The 20,336-nt window shown below is 36.2% G+C and overlaps 3 protein-coding genes across 3 annotated transcripts in view; 1 reads left to right on the forward strand and 2 right to left on the reverse strand.

The window, feature by feature from the left end:
• Positions 1–15,214, reverse strand: part of LOC134842672 (mitochondrial import inner membrane translocase subunit Tim10 B-like) — a 532,474-nt gene extending 517,260 nt beyond the window's left edge. The window contains exon 1 of the mRNA XM_063859120.1: positions 15,193–15,214. The gene's annotated coding sequence lies outside the window, so the exon portion shown is untranslated. The remainder of the gene's footprint in view (positions 1–15,192) is intronic.
• LOC134842670 (vesicle transport through interaction with t-SNAREs homolog 1B-like) overlaps positions 1–15,218 on the reverse strand; it is a 543,554-nt gene extending 528,336 nt beyond the window's left edge. The window contains exon 1 of the mRNA XM_063859117.1: positions 15,191–15,218. The gene's annotated coding sequence lies outside the window, so the exon portion shown is untranslated. The remainder of the gene's footprint in view (positions 1–15,190) is intronic.
• LOC134842668 (coiled-coil domain-containing protein 169-like) overlaps positions 1–20,336 on the forward strand; it is a 335,974-nt gene that overhangs the window by 98,970 nt on the left and 216,668 nt on the right. The window lies entirely within an intron of this gene.

The raw sequence follows: 20,336 nt of genomic DNA on the forward strand, positions 1-20,336 counted from the left end.
TTGCGAAAGATTTGAGTCCATTAAACAATTGCGTCAATCCTTGAATATGAGGTTCTGAAACCAAATTTGGTGTTAATGAGCCGGTAATCAATAGATACTCATTTATCTGTTTGTAAAACAATTTTTCAAAAACTTTGGACAATGCACTTGTTATTGAGATTGGTCTCTGCTATTTCGGTTCCTTTTTTGTTTATTGGGGGTAACAATCGCTTTTTGAGAATAGCTGGGAACAAAATAAGTTTTACGTATTCGTTTATAAGAAATGTGATGTGGTAAGATTTTATTGCATCCCTTTTTAGAGCCCATACTGTTAGATCAGATAGTCCTGGTGGCTTATTCGCATTGACACTAAAAATTTCTTTTCTACACTGAACTTCACTTACAAACCGAAAAAATTGCAGTCTGCTTTGTTTAGTTGATAGTGTTTCTGTTGGTTGCTTCATCCGCATCGCTTACATCTTTTCTCAAAAAAAAACTTCAGACTTCGAAAACTTAAAAATCAATAAGCTCGCGATTTTAAAATTAATTAATAATGTTTGACCAAAAGAGTTATCCAAGAATGCGACTTTATTGGCTGATACTTTAGATTGTCGGGTGTCATTTATAATCTTCCATTTATGCCGCTGTTGTTTACGGATTAAATAATTTTGATATGAAATTATCGCCTTTAATTTTTTGTTTGTCGTTACGAATAAATACTTATTTTGGTCTAGTTAAATTTGTAACAATATAATATATGAGTGCGTTGGATTTGATTGATCGGCAACTGACAAATTATAAGGCGTTGAAATTGGCTGCAAAGACTTTCTTTCTTCGGAAGTTAAAAATTAAGGTTAATCTCCCATAAGAATAAGGTTACAAATATATAATTGCGCAAAATTATTTGTTGAAGCAAGTTCTTCGATAAATTCTGCTTTGTGAGATTAATTTAGATTGTAGAAAAGGTTTACTAGAGTTGATGGTTCCGTTTTGTTTCCATGAATTAAAGTCTAACCAGATATTGTCATATTTGTGATGCAGTAAATTTAAATCTGTGCGTAGTTTAGGGTTCAATAAATTGGGAATGAGCATCATGACTCATTCTGCTTTTGTCTTTTCGCTTACTACAGCTAACCTATCACACCGAAAAGCGACAAAACGGTCATTATCTGAAAAAAAAGAAACTTCATTGAATCGGATAGTCCGGGTGACTTATTCGCATTGAGACTAAGCTTATTCGAAAATTCTTTTTTACACTCAACTTCAATTACAAACCGAAAAAATTGCAGTTTGCTTTGTTTAGTTGATACAGTGTTTCTGTTGGTTACTTCATCCGCATCCATTACATCTTTTCTCAAAAAAACTTCAAACTTGAAAATCAGTAAGTTCGCGACTTGAAATTTGATAAATAATGTTTGAGAAAAAGCATTTTCCAAAAAAGCGATTTTATTGGCTGATTATTTAGATTGTCTGGTGCAATTTATAATATTCCATTTATGCCGCTCAGTTGTTTACGGATTAAATAAACTTGATATGAAATTACCGCCTTGATTTTTTCGTTTGTCGGTACGAAAAAAGACTTATTTTGGTGCGCATTTTTTCAAGCGAATAAATAAATTAGAATTGAAAATGATGCACCATTTTTTAGTGTTGTTTTTGCCTGTAGAAAGATTTTCATCTGATGTTTGTAAAGGACGTTTTAAAAACTGTATCTGAATATTTTAACTTATAGTAGACTTTACGATTAAACGGCATAGTTTAATCAAAGAACTTTATTTCAGATACCAAAAAAGGAGCTAAATGATTAGTTTTAATGGAAGGCGCGAAATTGAAAACTTTGTTCTCCAATTCGTTTGAATTAAATCTATAACAATACAATCAATGAGTGCGTTGAAGTTGATTGATTGGCAACTTCCAAATTATCAGGCGTTAAAATTGGCTCCAAAGACTTTCTTTCTTCAATTTAAAAATAAACGTTAAAATGGCCAGAAGAATAACGTTACAAATTTATGATTGCTCAAAGTTATCTGTTAAAGCAACTTCCGTTTTGATTTTAATGAATTAAAGTCTAACCAGATGCTGTCATATTTCTGATGCAGTAATTTTAAGTCTGTGAGTAGTTTAGGGTTCAATAATTTCGGAATAAGCATCATGACTCACCCTGCTTTTGTCTTTAATAATGCTTGACCTTTCACAACAAAAAGCGACAAAATGATCATTAAATAGTGTCCATAATTTGGATCAGATAGTCCTAGTGGCTTATTCGCATTGAGACTCAAAATTTCTTTTTTACACTAATTTCATTTAGAAACCGAAAAAAAAGTGCAGTCAGCTTTGTTTAGTTGGTACAAAGTTTCTATTGTTTACTTCATCCGCATCGCTTACGTCTTTTCGCAAAAAAAGCTTCAAACTCGGAAAAGTTGAAAATCAGTAAATTCGCCATTTTAAAGTTAGTTAATTCATTGGCTGATCATTAGATTGTCTGGTCCCATTTATAATGTTTCATTTATACCGCTCCGTTGTTTACGTATTAAATAATTTTGATATGAAATTATCGCCTTTAATTTTTTGTTTGTCGCTAAAAATAAAAACTAATTTTGGTCTAGCGCATTTATTCAAGCGAATAACTACATTGGAATTGAAAAAGATGCACAATTTTTCAGGTTGTTTTGCCTGTAGAAAGATTTCCAGCTAATGTTTGTTAAGGCAGTTTTGAAATCTGTTTCGGAATATTTTAATCTAAAATAGACTTTACGTTTAAACGGCATAGTTTGATCAAAGAACTATATTTCAGATACCAAAAAGGTAGCTAAACGGTTAGTCTTAATAGGAGGCGCGATGTTGAAAGTTTTGATCTCCAATTCGTTCGAGTTTAAATTTGAAACAATATAATCAATGAGTGCGTCGAAGTTGATTGATTGGCAACTTCCAAATTATAACGCGTTAAAATTGGCTCCAAAGACTTTCTTTCTTCGGAATTTAAAAACTAATGTTTTAACCTCCCATAAGAATAAGGTTACAAATTTATGATTGCGCATAGTTATCTGTTAAAGCAAGTTCTTCGATAAATTCGGTTTTAATAGATTTATTTAGATTGAAGAAAATGTTTATTAGTGTTGATGGTTCCGTTTTGTTTTAATGAATTAAAGTCTAACCAGATGCTGTCATATTTATAATGCAGTAATTTTAAGACTGTGCGTAGTTTAGGGTTCAAAAATTTCGGAATGAGCATCATGACTCACCCTGCTTTTGTACACTGAAATTCACTTAGAAACCGAAAAAAAACTGCAGTCTGCTTTGTTTAGTTGGTACAATGTTTCTGTTGTTTACTTCATCCTCATCGCTTACGTCTTTTCGCAAAAAAAAGCTTCAAACTAGGAACAATTAAAAATCAGTAAATTCGCCATTTTAAAGTTAGTTATTAGTGTTTGACAAAACTCATTTTCCAAAAAAGTGACTTCATTGGCTGCTTATTTAGATTGTCTGGTCCCATTTATAATGTTTCATTTATGCCGCTCAGTTGTTTACGGATTAAATAATTTTGATATGAAATTATCGCCTTTAATTTTTTGTTTGTCGTTACGATTAAATAATTATTTTGTTAAGGCAGTTTTGAAATCTGTTTCTGAATATTTTTATTTATAATAGACTTTACGTTTAAACGGCATAGTTTAACCAAAGAACTATATTTCAGATACCAAAAACGTAGCTAAATGGTTAGTTTTATTAGGAGGCGCAAAATTGAAAACTTTGTTCTCCAATTCCATTGAGTTTAAATTTGTATCAATATAATCAATGAGTGCGTTGGAGTTTATTGATTGGCAACTTCCAAATTATAAGGCACTGAAATTGGCTGCAAAGACTTTCTTCATTCGGAATTTCAAAATTTAATGTTAAAATCTCCCATAAGTATAAGGTTACAAATATATGACTGCTCAGTTATCTGTTAAAGCAAGTTCTGTTTTGTTAGATTTACTCAGATTGTTGCAAAGGTTTATTAGTGTTCATCGTCCCTTTTGTTTTTATTGAACTGAAGTCTAACCAGATGCTGTCATATTTCTGATGCAGTAACTTTAAGTTTGTGCGTAGTTAAGTGTTCAAAAATTTGAAAATTGAGCATCATGACTCATTCTGCTTTTGTCTTTTCACTTACTTCTGCTGACCTATCACAGCGGAAAGCGACAAAATGATCATTACCTAGTGTCCATAATTTGGATCACATAGTCCGAGTGGCGTATGAAATTATCGATTTTTCGTTTGTCGTTACGAATAAAGACTTACTCGCGTGTAACGCACCTCCGGTGCTTCGAAGTTTCAACAACTCAAAAAACTATTCTTTAAGTGTACTCTGACAGCACCAAATTACAGGGTTCGTGAAAACAAACTTTGCTAAGTTTTTTATGCAAATTTTGAAGAACCCTAAGACTTTGTGAAGTTTTATATAACTTCTTCGAAAAAATTAAAATGAACTAAGAAAGGTCACATCCGGGAAATTGAAAGCAATTGAGCAGTCCCATTCCGACGCAAGATTTGCAACTCCTGAGAGTAACTTGAAACTGTGTAAAGTTTTTCATTCGTTTTTCTATTTCAAATTTTGGAAAAACCAGAACAATTTGTGACAAGTTTATAATGAATTAGGAAATGACACAATTATGAAACTGAAAGCAATTACAAGTACAGTACCCAACTACAAGGCAGTACAGTACTCCAAACTATAAGGCATTAAAATTGGCTCAAAAGCTTTCTTTCTTCGGAATTTAAAAATTAATGTTATAATCTCGCATAAGAATACGGTTACAAATATATGATTGCGCAAAGTTAACTGTTAAAGCAAGTTCTTCGATCAGTTGTTTTGTTAGATTTATTTGAATTGTAGAGAAAGTTAATTAGTGTTGATCGTTCCGTTTTGTTTTTAATGAATTAGAGTCTAACCAGATGATGTCATATTTTTGATGCAGTAACCTTAAGTCTGTGCGTAATTTAGAGATCATAATTTTGAAAATGAGCATCATGACTCCTCCTGCTTTAACCTTTTCGCTTATTATTGCTGACCTATCACATCGGAAAGCGACAAAATGATCATTATCTAGTGTCCATAATCTGTTGAAGCAAGCCCTTCGATAAAGCGTTGGTTGTTCCGTTTTATATGAATGAATACGCGTTGGTCGTGTTACGCGTTGTCGTTCCGTTTTATTTTAATGAATTAGTGTCTATCTAGATGCTACCATAATTCTGATGCAGTAACTTTAAGTTTGTGCGTAGTTAAGTGTTCAAAAACTTGGGAATGAGAATCATGACTCATTCAGCTTTTGTCTTTTCGCTTAGTACAGCTGACCTATCACATCGGAAAGCGACAATCTGGACATTATCTAGTGTCCATAATTTGAATCAGATAGTCCGGGTGGCTTATTCGCATTGCGACTAAAAATTTCTTTTTTACACTCAACTTCAATTACAAACCAAAGAAATTGCAGTCTGTTTCGTTTAGTTGATATAGTGTTTCTGTTGGTTACTTCATCCGCATCCCTTAAAAAAACGTCAAACTTGGAAAACTTAAAAATGAGAAAGTTCGCCATTTTAAAGTTAATTAATAATATTTGACCATAATAATTTTCCAAATATGCGACTTTATCGGCTGATTCTTTAGATTGTATGGTGTCAATTATAATGTTCCATTTAAGCCGCACAATTGTTTACGGTTTATACAAATTTGATATGAAACTATCGCCTTTAATTATTTGTTTGTCGTTACGAATAGTGACTTATTTCGGTGGAACGCATTTTTTCAAGCAATGGACTATATTAGAATTGAAAATGATGCACAATTTTCAGAGTTGTTATGCCTTTAGAAAGATTCCCACCTACTGTTTGTTAAGGCAGTTTTGAAATCTACTTTTGAATATTTTAATTTATAACAGACTTTATATTTAAACGGCATACTTTAAACAAAGAACTTTATTTCAGATACAAAAAATGTAGCTAAATGGTTGGTTTTAATGGGAGGCGCGAAATTGAAAAATTTGTTCTTCAATTCATTTGAATTTATATTTGTAACAATATAATCACTGAGTGCGTTGGAGTTGATTGATTGGCAATTTCCAAACTATAAGGCATTAAAATTGGCTCCAAAGACTTTCTTTCTTCAATTTAAAAATAAACGTTAAAATGGCCAGAAGAATAAGGTTACAAATTTATGATTGCTCAAAGTTATCTGTTAAAACAACTTCCGTTTTGTTTTTAATGAATTAAAGTCTAACCAGATGCTGTCATATTTCTGATGCAGTAATTTTAAGTCTGTGAGTAGTTTAGGGTTCAATAATTTCGGAATGAGCATCATGACTCACCCTGCTTTTGTCTTTAATAATGCTTGACCTTTCACAACAAAAAGCGACAAAATGATCATTAAATAGTGTCCATAATTTGGATCAGATAGTCCTAGTGGCTTATTCGCATTGAGACTCAAAATTTCTTTTTTACACTAATTTCATTTAGAAACCGAAAAAAAAGTGCAGTCAGCTTTGTTTAGTTGGTACAAAGTTTCTATTGTTTACTTCATCCGCATCGCTTACGTCTTTTCGCAAAAAAAGCTTCAAACTCGGAAAAGTTGAAAATCAGTAAATTCGCCATTTTAAAGTTAGTTAATTCATTGGCTGATTATTTAGATTGTCTGGTCCCATTTATAATGTTTCATTTATACCGCTCCGTTGTTTACGTATTAAATAATTTTGATATGAAATTATCGCCTTTAATTTTTTGTTTGTCGCTAAAAATAAAAACTAATTTTGGTCTAGCGCATTTATTCAAGCGAATAACTACATTGGAATTGAAAAAGATGCACAATTTTTCAGGTTGTTTTGCCTGTAGAAAGATTTCCAGCTAATGTTTGTTAAGGCAGTTTTGAAATCTGTTTCGGAATATTTTAATCTAAAATAGACTTTACGTTTAAACGGCATAGTTTGATCAAAGAACTATATTTCAGATACCAAAAAGGTAGCTAAACGGTTAGTCTTAATAGGAGGCGCGATGTTGAAAGTTTTGATCTCCAATTCGTTCGAGTTTAAATTTGAAACAATATAATCAATGAGTGCGTCGAAGTTGATTGATTGGCAACTTCCAAATTATAACGCGTTAAAATTGGCTCCAAAGACTTTCTTTCTTCGGAATTTAAAAACTAATGTTTTAACCTCCCATAAGAATAAGGTTACAAATTTATGATTGCGCATAGTTATCTGTTAAAGCAAGTTCTTCGATAAATTCGGTTTTAATAGATTTATTTAGGTTGAAGAAAATGTTTATTAGTGTTGATGGTTCCGTTTTGTGTTAATGAATTAAAGTCTAACCAGATGCTGTCATATTTATAATGCAGTAATTTTAAGACTGTGCGTAGTTTAGGGTTCAAAAATTTCGGAATGAGCATCATGACTCACCCTGCTTTTGTACACTGAAATTCACTTAGAAACCGAAAAAAACTGCAGTCTGCTGTGTTTAGTTGGTACAATGTTTCTGTTGTTTACTTCATCCTCATCGCTTACGTCTTTTCGCAAAAAAAGCTTCAAACTAGGAAAAATTAAAAATCAGTAAATTCGCCATTTTAAAGCTAGTTAATAGTGTTTGACAAAACTCATTTTCCAAAAAAGCGACTTCATTGGCTGCTTATTTAGATTGTCTGGTCCCATTTATAATGTTTCATTTATGCCGCTCAGTTGTTTACGGATTAAATAATTTTGATATGAAATTATCGCCTTTAATTTTTTGTTTGTCGTTACGATTAAATAATTATTTTGTTAAGGCAGTTTTGAAATCTGTTTCTGAATATTTTTATTTATAATAGACTTTACGTTTAAACGGCATAGTTTAATCAAAGAACTATATTTCAGATACCAAAAACGTAGCTAAATGGTTAGTTTTATTAGGAGGCGCAAAATTGAAAACTTTGTTCTCCAATTCCATTGAGTTTAAATTTGTATCAATATAATCAATGAGTGCGTTGGAGTTTATTGATTGGCAACTTCCAAATTATAAGGCACTGAAATTGGCTGCAAAGACTTTCTTCATTCGGAATTTCAAAATTTAATGTTAAAATCTCCCATAAGAATAAGGTTACAAATATATGACTGCTCAGTTATCTGTTAAAGCAAGTTCTGTTTTGTTAGATTTACTCAGATTGTTGCAAAGGTTTATTAGTGTTCATCGTCCCTTTTGTTTTTATTGAACTAAAGTCTAACCAGATGCTGTCATATTTCTGATGCAGTAACTTTAAGTTTGTGCGTAGTTTAGTGTTCAAAAATTTGAAAATTGAGCATCATGACTCATTCTGCTTTTGTCTTTTCACTTACTTCTGCTGACCTATCACAGCGGAAAGCGACAAAATGATCATTACCTAGTGTCCATAATTTGGATCACATAGTCCGAGTGGCGTATGAAATTATCGATTTTTCGTTTGTCGTTACGAATAAAGACTTACTCGCGTGTAACGCACCTCCGGTGCTTCGAAGTTTCAACAACTCAAAAAACTATTCTTTAAGTGTACTCTGACAGCACCAAATTACAGGGTTCGTGAAAACAAACTTTGCTAAGTTTTTTATGCAAATTTTGAAGAACCCTAAAATTTTGTGAAGTTTTATATAACTTCTTCGAAAAAATTAAAATGAACTAAGAAAGGTCACATCCGGGAAATTGAAAGCAATTGAGCAGTCCCATTCCGATGCAAGATTTGCAACTCCTGAGAGTAACTTGAAACTGTAAAGTTTTTCATTCGTTTTTCTATTTCAAATTTTGGAAAAACCAGAACAATTTGTGACAAGTTTATAATGAATTAGGAAATGACACAATTATGAAACTGAAAGCAATTACAAGTACAGTACCCAACTACAAGGCAGTACAGTACTCCAAACTATAAGGCATTAAAATTGGCTCAAAAGCTTTCTTTCTTCGGAATTTAAAAATTAATGTTATAATCTCGCATAAGAATACGGTTACAAATATATGATTGCGCAAAGTTAACTGTTAAAGCAAGTTCTTCGATCAGTTGTTTTGTTAGATTTATTTGAATTGTAGAGAAAGTTAATTAGTGTTGATCGTTCCGTTTTGTTTTTAATGAATTAGAGTCTAACCAGATGATGTCATATTTTTGATGCAGTAACCTTAAGTCTGTGCGTAATTTAGAGATCATAATTTTGAAAATGAGCATCATGACTCCTCCTGCTTTAACCTTTTCGCTTATTATTGCTGACCTATCACATCGGAAAGCGACAAAATGATCATTATCTAGTGTCCATAATCTGTTGAAGCAAGCCCTTCGATAAAGCGTTGGTTGTTCCGTTTTATATGAATGAATACGCGTTGGTCGTGTTACGCGTTGGTCGTTCCGTTTTATTTTAATGAATTAGTGTCTATCTAGATGCTACCATAATTCTGATGCAGTAACTTTAAGTTTGTGCGTAGTTAAGTGTTCAAAAACTTGGGAATGAGAATCATGACTCATTCAGCTTTTGTCTTTTCGCTTAGTACAGCTGACCTATCACATCGGAAAGCGACAATCTGGACATTATCTAGTGTCCATAATTTGAATCAGATAGTCCGGGTGGCTTATTCGCATTGCGACTAAAAATTTCTTTTTTTACACTCAACTTCAATTACAAACCAAAGAAATTGCAGTCTGTTTCGTTTAGTTGATATAGTGTTTCTGTTGGTTACTTCATCCGCATCCCTTAAAAAACGTCAAACTTGGAAAACTTAAAAATGAGAAAGTTCGCCATTTTAAAGTTAATTAATAATATTTGATCATAATAATTTTCCAAATATGCGACTTTATCGGCTGATTCTTTAGATTGTATGGTGTCAATTATAATGTTCCATTTAAGCCGCACAATTGTTTACGGTATATACAAATTTGATATGAAACTATCGCCTTTAATTATTTGTTTGTCGTTACGAATAGTGACTTATTTCGGTGGAACGCATTTTTTCAAGCAATGGACTATATTAGAATTGAAAATGATGCACAATTTTCAGAGTTGTTATGCCTTTAGAAAGATTCCCACCTGTTTGTTAAGGCAGTTTTGAAATCTACTTTTGAATATTTTAACTTATAACAGACTTTATATTTAAACGGCATACTTTAAACAAAGAACTTTATTTCAGATACAAAAAATGTAGCTAAATGGTTGGTTTTAATGGGAGGCGCGAAATTGAAAAATTTGTTCTTCAATTCATTTGAATTTATATTTGTAACAATATAATCACTGAGTGCGTTGGAGTTGATTGATTGGCAATTTCCAAACTATAAGGCATTAAAATTGGCTCCAAAGCTTTCTTTCTTCGGAATTTAAAAATTAATGTTAAAATGGCCATAAGAATAAGGTTACAAATTTATGATTGCTCGAAGTTATCTGTTAAAGCAACTTCCGTTTTGTTTTTAAAGAATTAAAGTCTAACCAGATGCTGTGATTCTTCTGATGCAGTAACTTTAAGTCTGTGCGTAGTTTAGGATTCAATAATTTGGGAATGAGCATCATGACTGCTCCTGCTTTTGTCTTTTCACTTACTACTGCTGACCTATCACATCGGAAAGCTACAAAATGATCATTATCTAGTGTCCATAATTTAATGTCATTAGAGTTATTATTTTATTTCTCAGTGAACCCAAAAACTGTGTTCAACCCACAAAAGTTGAATTTTTTTTTGAAACTGGATCTTTTTTTGTTCAAAATCCTGCAGATTAATTGTAGAATTTTTATGCTGTTTTTGTAATCTCTTATATTCTCCGACATGTCATAAGAATATATAATTGGACCTAAGTTTGGGTTAATGTCTCCGCAGCATAATAAAAACTTCGGTAATAAAAAGTAATAGAGCTGCCATGGCTGGGTGAGCATGACGCGCGGCCTTTTCTCTTTAAGGTTGGACCAGCTACGGAGAAATTGATGACACCTATCTCCCCCACAAAAGGAATGCCTAAGGTAATAAAGAGGAAAGCAGGCGGGGAATATAAAAAAGGAAAGGCCGTCAAATTGTGGAAAAAAATCAAAGTTTTCTCGTCTCGAGAAGAACCGGGTCTGCATATTTAGGTTTTTGGACGAATTTACTGGATGCTTTGACTCTAATGGTTATTCCAAATCAATTCCAGCTCACAAAGAAAAACAGATAAAAGCTTGGGGGAAATCATTGCAAAATAGCGTTGACGAAGTTTTCTGTGATATTTTTAGGAAAAACGATCCGTAATGGCATGTCGAAACCAAATGAAACCAAAGTTACCTTCAGAATTTGTCGTGAATTTAACGGTAAGCTGGTTTGCTGCAGCAATTGCTACACTAGGAAACCACTCAGATCCAGGAGACGAGGACACTTTTATGCAATTCGTCGGTGTTATGAGCGGATATCGTATAGGAGTACTCCTAGCGAGCACATACAAAGCTGGAGGCAACTGAGCAAATTTTCGTTTCTTTAATGGCTCGCTCTTTATGACATAAGCAGAATGACCCAAATTCGAAACGACTCACTGGCAAGCTTCCACTGGGCTATCTGAAATGCATTGTATGTATGTATGTAACATGAATTAGGCCTCAATACGCAAGGGATCTCTCCCCTTGTATATTCAAGGGAAGAGACCCCTTGCTTAGCGAGGCTAAATAGGATCTCTCCCCTTCTAGTTAATTGCAGAAAAGCTTTACAGTGATACCGTAAGAAATTAATACCTCTCCATCACATTTGGCCTTTCAGATCAAAAAGCATAGTTGTTCCGACCATTGAAAATTTTTTTTCTTTTTTTAAGGTAATTAGAAGGTCAAAAGTATCATAGTAACCGAGGTTACAGTCATGAGTCCCTTCATCATGTATTCCAGTCAAAGTCCTTGGAATTTTCTAGATATGGGAGTGATAATGATAAAAGAAGATGACAAGTGTTTAAGTCCTTTTCAATTAAAATCGATACGGGTTACGTTTCTTCAATAAGAACACGCAACTCGACACGAGATACTATAATATACAAGTGTTACAAGTAAAAAATTTCGTCGAAAGTTATTTTGCCATTTATTGTTCCGAGTACGCAAGCGGAGTTCGCAATCTGTATTGCCAGGGAGATTCTCTGTTTTAAAAAGCTGCCTGCTCTGGGTTCCTCAGTGCATATGCTTAGGTTCTTACAAAGCTTGCTCAAAAAAACTTCTGTGCTGGGGCCGTCCGCGCCCTGAATTTCAAAAGCAAGGGGTTGAAAAAAATATCCATCATTTACAAGATCTTTATACTTGTCAATTTTTCGCTCTTCCGCTTCAGCGGCAGCTGTACCAGGGTTACAAACAGACCCGACATTAATCCTACAAGGAGCTAAGGAGTCTACTACCGTTACATCCCACAAGAGCTGCTTACCATCAACCCATGGAACGAGCGTCAAACCGTCTGGTCGCTTTTGATCGGTCCTGTAGAGGTGTCGTGGTTCTAAAACAGACGGAATGTGAGTAGATGATAGACTCTGCTTTAAAAGGGCATTCAGGTTTGAATGCCTAGAGAATCTCCCTGCACTTTTGAGGCAAGAAAGACCATGTCAACCATCCTCGGTAACGTCTTTTGCGCACACGCATTTTTGCCGTTCGCATATTTTTGATCCTAATCGAAGTCCTATCGCAATTCTGAGTTGTTGGTTCGACAGTTTTAACCTTAAATTTTAGCACGGGATGACGTTCAACCATTGAGAGCCAAATCTATCTTGGAACGCGTTGAACCTTTTTACGTCCGTTGGTTCGAGTCGTAAAATCAAGACTGCAATTTCGCTGTCAAAAATTGGCTCCGTCCATTTTTTTGGATTTCATTTTCCGGAGCCATTTCAATTTTTCCAAGGTCAAACCACCGTTTAAGCGCATCATCATAGGTTCCATCCACATGCTCCAAACCAAAGATTTCGCTCAAGGCATCTTTTGCTCCTACTGCTGAGGCTAAGAAAGCGGGTAAAGCGAGTAGATGAGCGGAAGAAACGCCCAAGCCACCTTTGGCTGCCGGGAGAACTGCTTGTAAAAACTGGTTATCATCCATTTTCACGTAAAAGATCTTGCATAACGAATTTCTTAGTAGTTTATCGTAGCGTTCCAAAAAATCATTTTGCAAAAAACAAGGGCTTGTACGCAAAAAATATAGGAGTTTTGGCATGCTAAAGCAATTTTTCAGGAGGTAAAAACCATAATGGGCGTCTAGTTTGTCAATGACATCCGAGATTTTTTCAAGCTCCTTAATTTTTTCGTCGGGCAATTTTTTTCGGCAAAGTTCGCCGATTGGAGATCGTAAAATGTGGAGTTCTTCTTTTGTTTTTATTTTTATTTTGGGGCACATTTTTCGAAATTGTGTTAAAATTGAATTATACTGTGTACTAGTAGTCGGTCCCAAAAAACAAAGTTCACACTTCTCAGTGTTTAAGCTCAGGCCGTAAATTTTTTCCGATTTCAGAATGTTTTTAAGGTCGCGGAGTACTACCTTATAGTCGTCGGCTAAATTCCCATCATCTAAATACCAGATGTTAATTTTCGACTCCAACTATTCGACTAGTGTATGAATTGTTTCCGCAAAAAGGGGTGGGGCTTCAGTATCACCTTGCTGAGTTCCGTCTTCTGACATTATGACAGAGCTTCCGTAAAAAAGGTAGCTAGGTTTACCATACGCGCATTGGGTGTAATTATACAATTCGGGGCGATTTGAATAAACATGATTCAGCATTGTTTCTCTGTTTAAAGAGTTAAAGGCATTCCTAAAATCTAGTTTTAAATGAACAGTGCATTTTGGATTGTCGTCGCGTTCAATTAGGTTTCGAAACGAGTGCGCAGCTATTTCTGCTCCTCGTTTGGTACCGCATCCTACCTGAACGTTTCCGAAAAAATTTTGTCGCTCGGAGAGGGCCTTGCTTCCAGCGCATTTAGACGCGATACGTCTCAGCGTGTTGCCTATGGCAATCGGTCTCAACCCTCCGTCTATCTTTATGAGAGCGATAAGCTTTGTGCCAAAAAAGAAAGGTCTTAGTGGTTCGGGTATTTTGCCATCTCCAATGAGGTTTATCAGCTTAATAAGCGATTTTAGAAAATTAAGTCCTGCACTGCCATTCGACTAACTAACAAGATCTTTAAAAATTTGAGGAACTAATTTATCAGGACCTGCTGCTGATCCGTTTGGAAAGGACTTTATCGCTTTGTATAGGTCCAAATCGGTTACGAAAAAACTATCCAATTTTTCTGGATTTGGAGCTGCAAATTTGGCTCGCTGCGGGTGCTTAGACAAAAATTTTTGATAGTTATTAGTTAAAAAAGGAGCTATTTTGTCATCCGAAGCCGCAAGCCTTATTCCTCCCTTTACATTTCCTTCATCGAGCTTACTACTTATTAACTTTATTCTCTGCTCGAGGTCACTCAGAGGCGGGCTCGAAACTTGGGGATGGGGTTTTGGAGGTGACACGTCATTTGCTCGAATTTTTATATTTATCAAAGAGCTCATGCTTGTGGTCTGTTTGCGTCCACTTTTTTTCGGTTGCTCCAAAAAAACAAGAACGACGTTAAAAAATTAGCCACTTTGTAACATCTTCTACATTGTAGACGATGTCATTTATTTTGTCCGAAAGACTTTCCGCCAAGGGAACACGCGAGTCTTTTGGTACTCTCTTGAGTACTCGGACATTTGAAATGGCTGTATTAACTTAATTGTCTAGCACTAAATCATTACCTATTGTTGCTTTATTAACAGATTTTACATCAACGCATAAAGGACACTGAAGCCATTGGGTTTTCTTAGAGTCGCTAAGAGAAATATTAACACAACTGATATGATACCAACTAGAACAACAATCACATCTAATCCAATTTTTCAGTCCTGAAGGTGTTAAGCAATCTTTGCTTGTACACTCTTTGTTGTTTTTCCTCATCTTGACGCAGCATAAAGGTAAAAAAAAAGAATTTTGACTGGACTTTAGGGGACTGAACTAACCCATGATAAGCGGTTAGTGGGAATTTAACAAATCAGCAAATAAAAAAAGACAACTAAATTAATTTAAATTTTAAAATCGAATTTTAAAAATCAAAAACAAGGAACAATCTCACCCGAGCTCAGTAGGTCCAGCGGCGCACCACCAGACTCCTCAAGCCAGTTCCAGTTTCCCACCTCCCCACAGAAAGCCACTTGACAGACCTGTCTCAAAAATCCCTCGGAGGGCGCTCCACATACAGGCACAAACATCAAACATAACTAATCTATTTAATAAGTTTATCACAACAATTAGGCTAAAAGTTTATCACAACAATTGAAAATTGGTAAGAGCATTTTATTCCGGTGTTTTAGTTTGATCTTTCTGGTTTTACTCCAAATCAGGTGCCAAAAATATTCATCGATATAAGACAATAAGAATTTAAAATGATAATTTAAATTTTGATTTGTAATTGTCTATTGTTTACTTTTCTAATAGGCTATTGTCTAAATAATTCTTTGTTTTGCCTTATAAATACGTTTTACCACACAAGAATCCGAATTGTTGGCTCTTTTTCAGTCCCTCCCCCTTTGATTTTTTTTGAAATTCATTAAAAGAAAATCTATATAATATTACTTTTCATGTTGAAAACCGCAATAAAACGTGTTAGCTTGAACAGGTGAACAAATTTACACAAAATTAATAGTTGTTCCATTCTGCCAGATTGGCACAGCGCAACCTTCCGGCGGGACAGAAAAAGACGACTAAAGGCCTTAGTAACAAAAAAGTACTGCACAGGAGGGTCGAAACATTCCGGAAGTTTAAATTTTTAAAATTTCGATTGACGGGCAAGTTTTTCTCAGAAATACAAAAAGACGGCCATTTTGACGAAAAAGAACGAAAAAACAGAACAACGACAAATATAGTGAAAAACGGTCGTACGGGAACACGAGAAAAACGGAGCCTCTTATCGTGGCAATAACACACGATAAGTTCCTTAGCAGTGGAAATTAGTGGAAAAGGAAGCTTCAGTGGGAAAGGAATATTCCGCGGAACCCTCCCGTGCCACAAATTGGGAGAGATAAGAACGTTATCTCGAGAAGAACACGGGAGCGGAGGTTTGGCCCCCCAGAGACTGTCATATGTTGAAGGACTGCAGTAAACTAACTTTTTAGCTACTCTGATGCCATTGAACTTTGAATAAACACCGGTATTATTTGATATTTTAGAATATGAGTAGCTAGAAAGAGGAAAGGGTCAATCCATCTCCAGTGGATTTAATCAAGAACTGTCACACAAAAACATAATAAAATAGAGTATTCGAGCCGTCCTTTTAATAACAATCACGTAGTCTGAGGATCCGAGACTCAGCTATGTGGTTGTGTTCGCATGTAAACGAAAGCTGAACAAAAGTCGTTTGACTGATGGCCTAAAAATAGTAACTTTTTACTTAGCCCTAAACAGACCAGAAAATCAACTGGCAAGGTCGAGACGGTGAAAAACGAGTAGGATTAAGGTAACTGACGCCTGCCAGTCGTCGATAGGTACTTTTTCTACGCTCCGTCGCTGTGTAGTATTTGGGCGAATGTTACATAGACGTTTTTATGGCGCTCCTGGGTGGGCCTGTTAAAGGCATGAGACCATCATGATCAGCAAGCGTTTCAGCGACGAACCCTCCGCTCCGGGCGTATGCCCGAGTTAGAGACCTTAATGACCGTTAGTGTACTAGGGGGAAGGTGCGTACCCTCCGCCTAGTACTATTCAGCTTTTTAACTTAGTTAACACCGAAAATTACGGGGGCCGGAAGGTTAGGTGGGAAGTCATGAGCCCGCTTGTCCCAAGATCCCGGGACCAAAAACAATTAAAGAGAAAGCGTAAAACCAAACAAAAATAGTGTATAACCAAGAAAAAGCCAAAAATAAATTTATTTGAAAACAAAAAAGTACAAAAAACAGTAAAAAATCCAAAAAAGACCAAAAACAGTAAAAAACATAAAGTGACAGTTTATATGTTATTTCCGGACGAGATATGATCTGACCTTCCTATTTCTTGTTGTGTCAGATTGATTTATATCATTTCTGAAGGAAAGATTGTTATTTTTGGTGAAGGGTTGGATACCCTCCCTTGAGAGTAATTTGAGTATTTAAGCACGTTAATGGTGATTTTGCCGGTGGCCGGAGGGTAGAGTGGCAAGCTGACCGACGTGTTCCACACTCAACAAGGACATCAGGGACAACATCCAAAACGACTGTTGGGTATCGTTGAAACAATTTCAGTATCGTTCGGGTACTATTTCATCAAAACTTAAGTGGTGGGGGGCAAGATTGGCGTGGTCCGATTGTACCCTCCATCGATTACAAATTTCCGAGTTAAGGTTCTTAATTCGGGTATTTTGGTGCAAAGGAGGGTATAGTACTATTCATTAACGACTACTAATAGGTTATTATTCTTTTTATCTATTACTTATCTCCTAATTAGACCCAAGAAACACCCAAATCTTGTCGAAAATTACTGATTTTCGACAAACTATAGACCCCCAAATTTTTGGATATCCGAGCTTCTCCGAACAGCAAAAAGCTTTATATAGGGAGTAGCTACGTAGTTTGATCCCCCTGACTAAAAAAACTGCGTGAGAAAAGACTCAGTAGAAGTTGGAAAAAACGAAAATTTTTCGATCAAAATTTCGATAATTTTCTGAATTTTGTCAATCTGTTTTGGGGATCAAGTTTTTGAGTTTTTAGAGCTAGAGCAATAAAATTATTTGTGTTAGGAGCGTGCTAGCATAAAGTGCTCGGCTGCCAGAAAAATTCTTGAGTAAACCTCCGATTAGCTCCGTGGATAGAGCTAACGACTTAAGGATTGGAAAAGGAAGGAATCGGAGGGTCCAAATTTGATAGTTATTGGCCAAATTTTTGCCTCCAAACCAATTTTGGTCCAGTTTTTTGCATTATTCCAGTGCCGTACAGGGCTACTACGCTCGTTTCAAATTTTTTTAGGCACTTTCAATAGGAATTGCGGAAAAAGTTTCTCAGAACCTATGTAGGTGGTGAAAAAAGGCCATTTGGACAAACACGTTTTTGGCGATTTCTCAAAGACTAGCCAATTGATCGGGATAACTTTGGTACCATAAGTCGACGGTTTGGACCACTTTTGCGGACCGCAACCGTTTTTGGATTGATAATCTCGGAAAATAAATTTTTTTTTAGAATTTGTTGGTTCGGAGGGTCCAAGTTATAGGTAACCCTCCGAGCGGCAGAAAATTTTTATCAAAACACCTTTTTATCCTTCTGGGAAGGTTGACCGTGTCAAACAACCTAGTTTTAAGTAAGGTACACCGCATTCGGAGGCTTTATTGCGGTAAATTAACCCTTTTTCCTGATTTTTGCGGAACCCTCCGGAGTAACCCTCCGGAGTGACTTAAGCCCTTTAGCAACCCTCCTTAGTAGAGATTTTCCACGAGACCCTCCGAAGAAGTTAAAACAACCCACCATAGAGAATTTAGCTTGTTTTGACGCTTTCTTAAGCTAGTTGAAGGCCCTTTTCAAAAAATTTGAAAATTTTGGGAGGAACCCTCCGAAGTAACCCTCCAGAGCATATTAAGCCTCTTATTGGCCCTCCTTAGTGAGTTAAGGGGGACCCTCCGAAGTCTCTTGGGTGACTAATGTACCCTCCGAAGTAACCCTCCGGAGTAGGCTAAGTGTCTTAACAACCCTCCGAAGTAACCTTCCGGAGTGACCTAAACCTCTTAACAACCCTCCTTGTTAGAAATTTGAGGAAACCTTCTGTGGCAATTTGGGAAACGGAAAATATCCATTTAATTAGGATGATATTAGGATATTAGGCGTGCTGCTTATTAGGATCATGAGAGCCAATTTTGACCCGGAAATTCGTGATCAACTTTGGATTCTAGATCGGGTGTATCATAAGTACCCGAACCAAAATTTTTTTTTGTTTGTGATTTTGGTTGTGTGGTTGCCTTGAGCTACTTAATAGGAAAGCTCGGGCAATCCGGGAACACAAAGAAGAAGACCTCGGTGAGTGTTTTAGGCAGATACTCACTCACTTGAGAAGAAAAGTTGTTCCCTGCTCTCGTGCACTTGGAGCGTTCCGGGTATGGGGAGCTTTTTCATAGACTTAAGAAATTTTCGATCAGAGGTTGCCTTGAGCTACTTAGCAGGACAGCTCGGGCAATCGCAGGACACCTAAAAGAAGACCACGGTGGGTGTATTAGGTAAATACACACTCACTTGAGAAGACTGTGTCCAGGGCTTCGTTCTTTCGGATCGTTGCGATTGAGTGAAGTATTTTTCTTTAAGACAAAGTTTTATTGATCTGTTTCTGAATCATCACTGATTTTTACCAAAGATTGTTTGGTTTTAACAAAGCAGTGACTCGATAAGAGTGTGGCGGTAAATTGATACTGACGAAAGGTCGCTGTCACCTGTAGGATATTCTTATCTGATTATCAATTGTGTTTTGTGTATTGATTATATCTTGTGAAAATTTTGTGATACTGTTATACTATACAACAGGGTTGAGTTAGCATTACATCAATACGGAGTAGGCCCTGTGTGTAACTTTAGCTGAGTCACTAAGATTGTCATTGAGAAATCTAAGAGACATTTTTGATACTTACGAGATCGAAGAGGCAGCGTTAAGTAATTTAACTTGAACTTGTTTGCGGTACGTGTGCATCGCCATTAAATTATAAGAATATTGTTATTTGTCACAAAGTATGCAGCGCAGGGACTCGTTAAGATCGACTACTAAGATACCCAGGCTGATCAAGGAAAGCACGCGAAATTTTAAAACTAGGTGTAGCCAATCTTCGTTTAGCAGCGCTTCCGACGTGTTTGCTGAAAACGAATCGACTAAAGGTCAACCTGATCTTTCAGTGAGCGAAATGAAACTAAGGAGCGAGAAAAATCTCGATGGCGATCAAGGGCGGAGCGCCAAGGTCGGACCCGCGAACGAAACGCTTGTGGACCCCTTTGACGAAGGGGAACGGACGCTTATTCGACCCGACTTTGAGCCGAGCGAAGACCTCGAGCGGGAGGAAGTTGAGAGATCGAGCGATTGTTGAACGATCATGATAATACCTACGCCCATACGATGACTAGCCTGGAAAAAAGGTTAGATGCCAAATCTGACTTAATGATGCGGAAGCTTGACGCAATCGTGAATGGGAGCTATTGGAAGGAGCGTTCCAACCCAAGGGAGCGCTCACGCCATGCGAATGATGGAGGCGGTACGGGCAGTTATGCCAGGGCCCAGCAAAGTTCAAGAACGAACTACGAACCTAGGAATAGGGAGCGGCCAAGAAAAGCCCCGTCGAGGCCTGGCTGGACGAATCCGGTCCCGCCGGAGGCAGATGCTACTCCGGAGACAAGGTTGCCAACTGTGCCACAAGTCAGTTCAGTGCCAGATC

The sequence above is a fragment of the Symsagittifera roscoffensis genome, chromosome 3 (assembly GCF_963678635.1).
Source record: "Symsagittifera roscoffensis chromosome 3, txSymRosc1.1, whole genome shotgun sequence".
NCBI classification, from domain to species: domain Eukaryota; kingdom Metazoa; phylum Xenacoelomorpha; order Acoela; family Convolutidae; genus Symsagittifera; species Symsagittifera roscoffensis.